Source organism: Pseudophryne corroboree, chromosome 2, assembly GCF_028390025.1.
Source record: "Pseudophryne corroboree isolate aPseCor3 chromosome 2, aPseCor3.hap2, whole genome shotgun sequence".
Classification (NCBI taxonomy): Eukaryota; Metazoa; Chordata; class Amphibia; order Anura; family Myobatrachidae; genus Pseudophryne; species Pseudophryne corroboree.
Window position 1 is genome coordinate 190,843,909 of NC_086445.1, and position 12,923 is coordinate 190,856,831.

Genomic DNA, 12,923 nt, shown 5'->3' on the forward strand with positions numbered 1-12,923 from the left:
AGTACCTGTCCGGCTGCAGTACTAGTGATATTATATTGATTTCATCTCATTATCAATAATTTATCATCCAGTCTAGACTCTATATTAGCAGCAGACACAGTACGTTAGTCCACGGCTGTAGCTACCTCTGTGTCGGCACTCGGCAGTCCATCCATAATTGTATACCACCTACCCGTGGTTTTTTTTTTTCTTTCTTCTTTGTACATACTACTATAGAGTATAGTAGCTTACTGTAGCAGTCTGCGGTGCTGCTGAGCTGACAGTGTCCAGCAGGTCCGTCATCAGTCATCATTACCTAATAAATATATTATCTACCTGTCCGGCTGCAGTACTAGTGATATTATATATACATACATATATATATATTGATTTCATCTCATTATCAATCATCCAGTCTATATTAGCAGCAGACACAGTACGTTAGTCCACGGCTGTAGCTACCTCTGTGTCGGCACTCAGCAGTCCATCCATAATTGTATACCACCTACCCGTGGTTTTTTTTTTTTTCTTCTTTGTACATACTACTAGTATAGTATAGTAGCTTACTGTAGCAGTCTGCGGTGCTGCTGAGCTGACAGTGTCCAGCAGGTCCGTCATCAGTCATCATTACCTAATAAATATATTATCTACCTGTCCGGCTGCAGTACTAGTGATATTATATATACATACATATATATATATTGATTTCATCTCATTATCAATCATCCAGTCTATATTAGCAGCAGACACAGTACGTTAGTCCACGGCTGTAGCTACCTCTGTGTCGGCACTCGGCAGTCCATCCATAATTGTATACCACCTACCCGTGGTTTTTTTTTTTCTTTCTTCTTTGTTCATACTACTAGTATAGTATAGTAGCTTACTGTAGCAGTCTGCGGTGCTGCTGAGCTGACAGTGTCCAGCAGGTCCGTCATCAGTCATCATTACCTAATAAATATATTATCTACCTGTCCGGCTGCAGTACTAGTGATATTATATATACATACATATATATATATTGATTTCATCTCATTATCAATCATCCAGTCTATATTAGCAGCAGACACAGTACGTTAGTCCACGGCTGTAGCTACCTCTGTGTCGGCACTCGGCAGTCCATCCATAATTGTATACCACCTACCCGTGGTTTTTTTTTTTTCTTCTTTGTACATACTACTATAGTATAGTAGCTTACTGTAGCAGTCTGCAGTGCTGCTGAGCTGACAGTGTCCAGCAGGTCCGTCATCAGTCATCATTACCTAATAAATATATTATCTACCTGTCCGGCTGCAGTACTAGTGATATTATATATACATACATATATATATATTGATTTCATCTCATTATCATCCAGTCTATATTAGCAGCAGACACAGTACGGTAGTCCACGGCTGTAGCTACCTCTGTGTCGGCACTCGGCAGTCCATCCATAAGTATACTAGTATCCATCCATCTCCATTGTTTACCTGAGGTGCCTTTTAGTTGTGCCTATTAAAATATGGAGAACAAAAATGTTGAGGTTCCAAAATTAGGGAAAGATCAAGATCCACTTCCACCTCGTGCTGAAGCTGCTGCCACTAGTCATGGCCGAGACGATGAAATGCCAGCAACGTCGTCTGCCAAGGCCGATGCCCAATGTCATAGTACAGAGCATGTCAAATCCAAAACACCAAATATCAGTAAAAAAAAGGACTCCAAAACCTAAAATAAAATTGTCGTCGGAGAAGCGTAAACTTGCCAATATGCCATTTACCACACGGAGTGGCAAGGAACGGCTGAGGCCCTGGCCTATGTTCATGGCTAGTGGTTCAGCTTCACATGAGGATGGAAGCACTCAGCCTCTCGCTAGAAAACTGAAAAGACTCAAGCTGGCAAAAGCACCGCAAAGAACTGTGCGTTCTTCGAAATCCCAAATCCACAAGGAGAGTCCAATTGTGTCGGTTGCGATGCCTGACCTTCCCAACACTGGACGTGAAGAGCATGCGCCTTCCACCATTTGCACGCCCCCTGCAAGTGCTGGAAGGAGCACCCGCAGTCCAGTTCCTGATAGTCAGATTGAAGATGTCAGTGTTGAAGTACACCAGGATGAGGAGGATATGGGTGTTGCTGGCGCTGGGGAGGAAATTGACCAGGAGGATTCTGATGGTGAGGTGGTTTGTTTAAGTCAGGCACCCGGGGAGACACCTGTTGTCCGTGGGAGGAATATGGCCGTTGACATGCCTGGTGAAAATACCAAAAAAATCAGCTCTTCAGTGTGGAGGTATTTCAACAGAAAAGCGGACAACAGGTGTCAAGCCGTGTGTTGCCTTTGTCAAGCTGTAATAAGTAGGGGTAAGGACGTTAACCACCTCGGAACATCCTCCCTTATACGTCACCTGCAGCGCATTCATAATAAGTCAGTGACAAGTTCAAAAACTTTGGGCGACAGCGGAAGCAGTCCACTGACCAGTAAATCCCTTCCTCTTGTAACCAAGCTCACGCAAACCACCCCACCAACTCCCTCAGTGTCAATTTCCTCCTTCCCCAGGAATGCCAATAGTCCTGCAGGCCATGTCACTGGCAATTCTGACGAGTCCTCTCCTGCCTGGGATTCCTCCGATGCATCCTTGCGTGTAACGCCTACTGCTGCTGGCGCTGCTGTTGTTGCTGCTGGGAGTCGATGGTCATCCCAGAGGGGAAGTCGTAAGCCCACTTGTACTACTTCCAGTAAGCAATTGACTGTCCAACAGTCCTTTGCGAGGAAGATGAAATATCACAGCAGTCATCCTGCTGCAAAGCGGATAACTGAGGCCTTGACAACTATGTTGGTGTTAGACGTGCGTCCGGTATCCGCCGTTAGTTCACAGGGAACTAGACAATTTATTGAGGCAGTGTGCCCCCGTTACCAAATACCATCTAGGTTCCACTTCTCTAGGCAGGCGATACCGAGAATGTACACGGACGTCAGAAAAAGACTCACCAGTGTCCTAAAAAATGCAGTTGTACCCAATGTCCACTTAACCACGGACATGTGGACAAGTGGAGCAGGGCAGGGTCAGGACTATATGACTGTGACAGCCCACTGGGTAGATGTATGGACTCCCGCCGCAAGAACAGCAGCGGCGGCACCAGTAGCAGCATCTCGCAAACGCCAACTCTTTCCTAGGCAGGCTACGCTTTGTATCACCGCTTTCCAGAATACGCACACAGCTGAAAACCTCTTACGGCAACTGAGGAAGATCATCGCGGAATGGCTTACCCCAATTGGACTCTCCTGTGGATTTGTGGCATCGGACAACGCCAGCAATATTGTGTGTGCATTAAATATGGGCAAATTCCAGCACGTCCCATGTTTTGCACATACCTTGAATTTGGTGGTGCAGAATTTTTAAAAAAACGACAGGGGCGTGCAAGAGATGCTGTCGGTGGCCAGAAGAATTGCGGGACACTTTCGGCGTACAGGCACCACGTACAGAAGACTGGAGCACCACCAAAAACTACTGAACCTGCCCTGCCATCATCTGAAGCAAGAAGTGGCAACGAGGTGGAATTCAACCCTCTATATGCTTCAGAGGTTGGAGGAGCAGCAAAAGGCCATTCAAGTCTATACAATTGAGAACGATATAGGAGGTGGAATGCACCTGTCTCAAGCGCAGTGGAGAATGATATCAACGTTGTGCAAGGTTCTGATGCCCTTTGAACTTGCCACACGTGAAGTCAGCTCAGACACTGCCAGCCTGAGTCAGGTCATTCCCCTCATCAGGCTTTTGCAGAAGAAGCTGGAGACATTGAAGGAGGAGCTAACACGGAGCGATTCCGCTAGGCATGTGGGACTTGTGGATGCAGCCCTTAATTCGCTTAACAAGGATTCACGGGTGGTCAATCTGTTGAAATCAGAGCACTACATTTTGGCCACCGTGCTCGATCCTAGATTTAAAGCCTACCTTGGATCTCTCTTTCCGGCAGACACAGGTCTGCTGGGGTTGAAAGACCTGCTGGTGACAAAATTGTCAAGTCAAGCGGAACGCGACCTGTCAACATCTCCTCCTTCACATTCTCCCGCAACTGGGGGTGCGAGGAAAAGGCTCAGAATTCCGAGCCCACCCGCTGGCGGTGATGCAGGGCAGTCTGGAGCGACTGCTGATGCTGACATCTGGTCCGGACTGAAGGACCTGACAACGATTACGGACATGTCGTCTACTGTCACTGCATATGATTCTCTCACCATTGAAAGAATGGTGGAGGATTATATGAGTGACCGCATCCAAGTAGGCACGTCACACAGTCCGTACTTATACTGGCAGGAAAAAGAGGCAATTTGGAGGCCCTTGCACAAACTGGCTTTATTCTACCTAAGTTGCCCTCCCACAAGTGTGTACTCCGAAAGAGTGTTTAGTGCCGCCGCTCACCTTGTCAGCAATCGGCGTACGAGGTTACATCCAGAAAATGTGGAGAAGATGATGTTCATTAAAATGAATTATAATCAATTCCTCCGTGGAGACATTGACCAGCAGCAATTGCCTCCACAAAGTACACAGGGAGCTGAGATGGTGGATTCCAGTGGGGACGAATTGATAATCTGTGAGGAGGGGGATGTACACGGTGATATATCGGAGGATGATGATGAGGTGGACATCTTGCCTCTGTAGAGCCAGTTTGTGCAAGGAGAGATTAATTGCTTCTTTTTTGGTGGGGGTCCAAACCAACCCGTCATTTCAGTCACAGTCGTGTGGCAGACCCTGTCACTGAAATGATGGGTTGGTTAAAGTGTGCATGTCCTGTTTATACAACATAAGGGTGGGTGGGAGGGCCCAAGGACAATTCCATCTTGCACCTCTTTTTTCTTTAATTTTTCTTTGCGTCATGTGCTGTTTGTGGAATGTTTTTTGGAAGGGCCATCCTGCGTGACACTGCAGTGCCACTCCTAGATGGGCCCGGAGTTTGTGTCGGCCACTAGGGTCGCTTATCTTACTCACACAGCTACCTCATTGCGCCTCTTTTCTTCTTTGCGTCATGTGCTGTTTGGGGAGGGTTTTTTGGAAGGGCCATCCTGCGTGACACTGCAGTGCCACTCCTAGATGAGCCCGGTGTTTGTGTCGGCCACTAGGGTCGCTTATCTTACTCACACAGCTACCTCATTGCGCCTCTTTTTTTCTTTGCGTCATGTGCTGTTTGGGGAGTGTTTTTTGGAAGGGCCATCCTGCGTGACACTGCAGTGCCACTCCTAGATGGGCACGGTGTTTGTGTCGGCCACTAGGGTCGCTTATCTTACTCACACAGCTACCTCATTGCGCCTCTTTTTTTCTTTGCGTCATGTGCTGTTTGGGGAGGGTTTTTTGGAAGGGCCATCCTGCGTGACACTGCAGTGCCACTCCTAGATGGGCCCGGTGTTTGTGTCGGCCACTAGGGTCGCTTATCTTACTCACACAGCTACCTCATTGCGCCTCTTTTTTTCTTTGCGTCATGTGCTGTTTGGGGAGGGTTTTTTGGAAGGGCCATCCTGCGTGACACTGCAGTGCCACTCCTAGATGGGCACGGTGTTTGTGTCGGCCACTAGGGTCGCTTATCTTACTCACACAGCTACCTCATTGCGCCTCTTTTTTTCTTTGCGTCATGTGCTGTTTGGGGAGGGTTTTTTGGAAGGGCCATCCTGCGTGACACTGCAGTGCCACTCCTAGATGGGCACGGTGTTTGTGTCGGCCACTAGGGTCGCTTATCTTACTCACACAGCTACCTCATTGCGCCTCTTTTTTTCTTTGCGTCATGTGCTGTTTGGGGAGTGTTTTTTGGAAGGGCCATCCTGCGTGACACTGCAGTGCCACTCCTAGATGGGCCCGGTGTTTGTGTCGGCCACTAGGGTCGCTTATCTTACTCACACAGCTACCTCATTGCGCCTCTTTTTTTCTTTGCGTCATGTGCTGTTTGGGGAGGGTTTTTTGGAAGGGCCATCCTGCGTGACACTGCAGTGCCACTCCTAGATGGGCCCGGTGTTTGTGTCGGCCACTAGGGTCGCTTATCTTACTCACACAGCTACCTCATTGCGCCTCTTTTTTTCTTTGCGTCATGTGCTGTTTGGGGAGTGTTTTTTGGAAGGGCCATCCTGCGTGACACTGCAGTGACACTCCTAGATGGGCACGGTGTTTGTGTCGGCCACTAGGGTCGCTTAGCTTAGTCATCCAGCGACCTAGGTGCAAATTTTAGGACTAAAAATAATATTGTGAGGTGTGAGGTATTCAGAATAGACTGAAAATGAGTGGAAATTATGGTTTTTGAGGTTAATAATACTTTGGGATCAAAATGACCCCCAAATTCTATGATTTAAGCTGTTTTTTAGTGTTTTTTAAAAAAAACACCCGAATCCAAAACACACCCGAATCCGACAAAAAAAATTCGGTGAGGTTTTGCCAAAACGCGGTCGAACCCAAAACACGGCCGCGGAACCAAACCCAAAACCAAAACACAAAACCCGAAAAATTTCAAGTGCACATCTCTAGTTTTTAGCTCTCCAGACATCGTAGAGATCATACTCGTGTAAAATATTCCGGAAGGAGTGAGAATTATCTCGGAGCGGGCTTGCATTAGAAACAGAGCGGGTCGAGGATCTATCCACCGTGGGATCTGGGGCAACATTGAAATCCCCCAACAATAACAGCGCACCCGAGCTGTGCGTCTGGAGGGTCTTTAAATATTTCCTAAAGAAGGGTATTTGTTTGGTGTTGGGTGCATACAGCGTAGCTAAAGTGACTGGTTTGTCCTCAAATTTACCTGTCAGGATGAGGTATCTACCTTCCCGATCTGAAATTTGATGTTCAAGAGAAAAATCACACGTATTAGAAAATAACAAGGCCACCCCGCTTTTTTCTTTGGGCCGTTGGACATATAGCAGGTGGGGAATTTTCTGTTCATAATGGAAGGCGGTGATGAAGACAAGAAATGAGTCTCCTGAAGAGCCACTATGTGTGCTCTACATTTCGCAAAATGGTTCAGGGCCAAACGACGCTTGTTGGGTGAATTCAGACCTTTCACGTTCAATGAGAGAACTTTAACCATCAGGCATCTTAGGTAACAGTGCTATATACAATCTATAGGCATGAACTGTATAATGAACTAAACAAGAACACATGTGTACCAAAACTTGGAAAAACAGTGAGAAGGGGAGAAATAGTAAAGGTAGAAAACATAGTAGGCACCACATGGGTGCCAAACAAGGTCGCCTAAAGAGGCAACACATGGGGTCGAGGCGAGGGGAGAGCCCCTCCCTCACTCCTTTAGCAATTAGCATATGACAGCAATATCAGAAAAACGGAGAAGAAATGGAAAAGCAAATTCAAAGTCAAAGTCCCAGGCGATGTATGGGGTAGTAGGCACTACATGGATGCCAAACAAGGTCGCTCAGGTAGGCAACACATGGGGTCGAGGCAAGAGGAAAGACCCTCTCTTATTCCTATAACAAGCAATATTTAACAGCAACATCAGAAAACCATGAAATAAATGCAAATTCCCAGGCAATATATGAAGTCATCTCAAGGGTTGGCGAGTCCCACTCGCTCTCCCAAGAGGTTGGGTTCACGCGTGAGAAGCGCCCACGACCAACAACGGTAATATTGGTAGAAGAGACGAGGATAAACATATATGAACCGAACTATCATGAGTGAGAGAGCAAAGAAAAAATAAAAATTTAAGAGTCGTGTTTTAACGGCAGGGTACACACCCGCGGCCCATCCCCCGAAGGGGGGGAGCCGAGAGTGCAAGCCATCCACCGGTGGCAGGATGCACCACATACAGAGAAGGAACGTGGGAATGGAAGATAGTAAGAACAATCTGAAGGAGGTTGAGAGTAGAAAGTCAAAGGCTTATACTGGCAGGAAGATCATGGGAAAGTTAATACAGTGTGTACATCCTTAACAAAACATATAATTCACATATATATATATATATATATATATATATATATGGGAATATTTTGCTCAGTAATCAGCAGAGGTATTGACCGGGAGAGTAGAATAATGGAGGTTCAGGGGAAATTTAAGGAAAAATTACTTCACAGAAAGGGTAGTGGATAAGTGGAATAGTCTCCCATCAGAGGTGGTAGAGGCTAAGACTGTAGAGCAATTTAAACATGCTTGGGATAGGCATATGAATATCCTTACAAAGAATTAAGGTTCAAAAAGGGTTGAGATTACCTAAAGGATAAAAAAAAGGGGCAGACTAGATGGGCCAAGTGGTTCTTATCTGCCGTCAAATTCTATGTTTCTATGTTACATCAACGTAGGAACGGATAAAGAAATCAAGTCCAGCAACGACATACGACCTGGTTGTAGAAGCGGATCCTCAGGTGGAGCTGCCTGCAATTGACCATTCCTAATCCAGTTTGGGGGTCTTTGGAGCCTTTGGAGCCTTTGCAGGTGTATCCTCCAATTTCCAAGAGTCCAAAAGTCTCAGACCAGCCTCCGGCGTAGATATTACATTTGTAGCGCCGTTCCTTCTGACAAGTAGTTTGATCGGGAATCCCCAGCGATAGGGGATATCAGCTCTCCTCAATGCCGTGGTCACCGGATAGAATGAGCGTCGCATAGCTAGAGTAGCCGCTGAGAGGTCTCCGTATACTTGTAGGTCTCCCAAGGTAGAGGCTTGTAGATCCGGATGCATAGCTGCCCGCAGAATTTGTTCTTTAATGTGGAAATAGTGCATCCTCATCAAGGTGTCTCTCGGAGCGTCCTTTGGGGCATTTTTTGCCTTCGGGAAACGGTGGATGCGGTCTATGAGGAAATCATCGATGGAGTTGGTATCAAGGAGGTTCATGAAGAGGTCCGTCGCAAATTGCTTGAGGTCTGAGTAGGAGACTGTTTCTGGGATTCCGCGGAGCTTTATGTTGTTACGGATTGACCTATCCTCAAGGTCACAGGTCTTCCGTCTTAGGTCCGCAACCTCGGACTGTAGCTCTTCAAGTTGAGTAATCACCTCATTGTGGGACCTCACTACCTCCTCACACTTATTCTCGAGATGATCCGTGCGCTGGCCTATGGCATCGACCGTTTGTTGGCAGCACTGCAGCGCCGTTTTAACTTCCATCGTGATATCATCCTTGAAAGTAGCCAGAAGCTGCCGCATAGAGCCGAGTGTGAGAGTTGCATCGTCATCCATTTGCGAGAGTTTCGTCGGACCCGCATGGGGAGTCGCAGATGCGTTATCACGCTCCAGGGAGTTTTTGGAGTGGGAATCTGATACGGGAGACCCTTTCGGACCTTGTGATGCGGGAGATTGTTTGAAGAAAGCGACCGGACGGACCGGGGTCTGGTCTTTCGGGCGTTTAGGCGGCATAGTACCGGAGGGTATGTCCCACTAAAGTAGACGGTAACAAGACAATTGGATACAGGAGGGCAGACAGGAATATGCCGGTTTGATAATTGCTAGGATTCGTATCACAACATCAGGAGCAAGGGAGAGGTTAGAGCATTGCGGTGTTGTTTACATCATCACTGTTTGTAGGGGGGAGGTCCTCCCTGCGTCCCCTACCACTTTGTTGCACTGATGGTAAAATCAGATATAGATATAGGGCGGATAGAAGCACCTATGGGATTCTGACAACAAAGTTTGAAATTATAGCAATAATAATAATGCAGCAGCTTCTGAAGGTGGAGGTATGGAAGGGGTGTCTGCTAAGCAACACTTATCCAGCTGGCAAAGAGGTGCAGGTGGCACATACCAAGAGCAGGGCTGGAACTTCTGCAGCTTAGTAGTTTCTATTATGGGCACCTTACCAGCTTCCAAGATGGCGCCGTCGGACTCTAATCCTGGGCCCCTGCAGCTCCAATATCAGTGCTCCCTCCAGCTACGTTGGTGGAAGTGGGGAGCGTCTTTTCAGGCATGGGGCACCCCCTCACTGCTCCCCAGCAGGGGACGAAGATCGCGGGGCCGGCGGAGGATGTAGCGCACAGCCGCACACACTCCCGCCGCTCGGAGCCGCACTGCGGGTGCCGCGGCCAGCAGCCGAGATGCCGCACAGGGCGGACCACGAGGAGGCAGGTGAAATTCGTCAGGGGGGGGCGGAGAGGGGTTGCCGTCGTCCACGGCCGTGATCGAGGCCCCGCCGCGTCGCTTCCGGTCCGGGCAGCCCTCAGCTCGAGACCCCGCCGGCTCTGCCGGCTCTGCAAACCCACCCACCCAGTGCAGGGGAGCCGTAGCAATCCGCTGGTGGGTCTCAAGGATCAGTTGGTGGGGCCTATGTGTGGTATATATAAGCACTTATGCAGGAGCTCGGTTCTAGCGCACCCACCTTCTCTCACAGCTAAGCCACGCCCCCCCACCCTACATCTTTTGAGCAATGATATTCCACACATGTTTCTTAGTAAATTTCAGTGTTGTTTTGTTTTCTACTGAAAGTACTTGCGAGTTGGTTCTATTGGTTATTGCTAATACATTCCTAATGTGCAACACATTTTTAAACAGAAATACTTGCCGTGTGTTTGTGCCGCTGCTCTGCTGCTTAGTTTAGCCAGCCAGCCTTTAGCCAACATTGGTGAACAGTGTTGTGATTTGTGAGGTAGTCAAAATTGACTGGAAATTAATGTTATTGAGGTTAATAATACTGTAGGAACAAAAACAAGGCCCAACTTACATGATTTTAGCTGCTTTTAGCATGTCAAAAAAAAAAAAAAATACATATCCAAAACCAAAACATGGGGGTCGGCACACATCTCTAATTATGACAGATTAGCGAACTACAAAAAAAAATGAGAAAGAAACAATATATAATTAAATAAAATGAATAATCACATGGCATCATTGAATAAATTAATAATCACTTGGCAATGACAGGCAGGCACTGCTAGTATGTATGTACACATAGCCTGCCCCACACACACACACACACACACACTCACTCACTCACTCACCCACCCAACATGTTGTTGTTCTTTTGTTTTTTTCAGCTTTCTAGAAGACAAACCTGTAGCTATATAAACTGTTGCAGTAAGTGGCTAAAATAAAAATAAATATTGATTTGGTATAGGACTAATAATAATGTAATAATGACACATTCTGAGAATAAAAGCCTTAAGCTAGGTACATACAGTAGGATTTTAACCAATTTCGACTGACCCCCAATCATAAAAATGGCCACTGTACAGCGTACACATTACCCAAAAATACTTTTGATTCCAATTCTCTATACTGATGATACTCAAATCTACCTTTTCTCCACTGACCTCTCACCTGCTATTCTAACTTGTGCCTCCAACTGTCTCTGTGCTATCTCTTCTTGCATGTCCCAGCACTTTCTTAAACTTAACATGTCTAAGACTGACCTGTATCATCTTTCCACCGTCCCGCATAACCTCACCTCCCACAATTTAATTATCTATAGATGGTACTACTATCTCCTCTTGCCCCCAAGTGCGCTGTCTTGCAGTAATCCTTGACTCCTCCCTCTCCTTCAAGCCACACATTCAGTACCTATCACAAACCTGTCATTTTCATCTCAAAAATATTTCCAGGATCAGACCCTTTCTCACCCAGGATGCCACTAAGACCCTCATCCACTCACTGGTCATCTCCAGACTGGACTACTGTAATCTCCTCATGACTGGCATCCCTAACACATACCTCTCTCCACGCCAATCTATCATTAGTGCTGCTGCCCGGATCATCTTCCTCACCAAATGCGCTACATCCACCTCCCTCTCTTACTAGCCCTTCACTGGCTCCCCTTCCCCTTCAGAATCCATTTCAAGCTTTTCACACTCACTTAGAAAGCCCTTACCCACTCCTCTCCCAGTTACATCTCTGACCTAATATCCCTTTACACTCCTGCCCGTCCTCTTCGCTAAGCTAATGCACACTGCCACTCCTGCCTACTGATTACCTCCTCCCACTCCTACTAAAAGTGTGTATACACACGGTGAGATAAATCTGTAAGATTTTGACTGTATAGTCAAAATCTTATGAAAAGTTAGTGCATATCTCAAGGTGTTAGGCAGCTTGCGATACAAATTCGATCCTGATGCGCGCTCCCGTGGGGTCGGTATCATAAGACTAGATAGACTGTGCAGGCAAGTCAATCTTGACTATCTAGTGTACTATTTAGTACAAAGTATAGTCATAATTGACACACAAAATCGTACATAGACAAAATCTCAAGCACAGACAGTCAAAATCTGTACTATCTGTGCTATCTGGGCTCTGGGGGAGTTCAAGGGAAATCGCATAGTCAAAATCGGATATAGCAAGCATCTCACCGTGTGTACACACATTAAGATTTTGGACGTGCTGCTCCCTTATTCTGGAATTCCCTACCTCTCCCCCTCAGACTCTCCACCTCTCTACAAAACTTCAAACGGGTTCTCAAGACACATTTCTTCGCCAAACCCAGCCAAATCTCATCCTAAGCCCTCTGTCCCACGCTCACTTTCTATCTGTGTCACCCCTGTCCAGGCTCGGACTGGCCTGCCGGGGAACCGGTGGTTCCACCGGTGGATCACTATCGTATTTAGCCACGCCCACTTCTGCCAGGGGGTGGGGCTTACCAATCAGGAGTTTGCAGAAGAGCCGAGCGTCTGCTGCGCCACACCACACCACGCCGTCAGGAGGATCCCGCCGCGGTCCGGAGGGGAAGGCACACATGACCTGGAGGCTGGAGCTGGCGAGTGCGTGCAGTCGTCAGTCGTCAGTGGGCAGCGGGCGGGTCGCGGCTCCCGGCTCCCAATCAGCAGCAGACATCACATTTCCCTCCCGGGCGGCGATGTAGTCTACTGAGTCTGAGTGGCTGACTGCAGCAGGTACACGCACCATCCGTACAGCATGTGAGGGGGTGACACGCATGACCCCCTTCCCCCGCCAGCACACATTATAACCGCGCACCCCTCTCCCCCTCCAGCGTACATGTCCACCGCACCTCCTCGCACACATGGTCACTGCGCACCGCTGTTCCCTGCCGGCACACATGTCCACCGCGCACCCTCTCCACC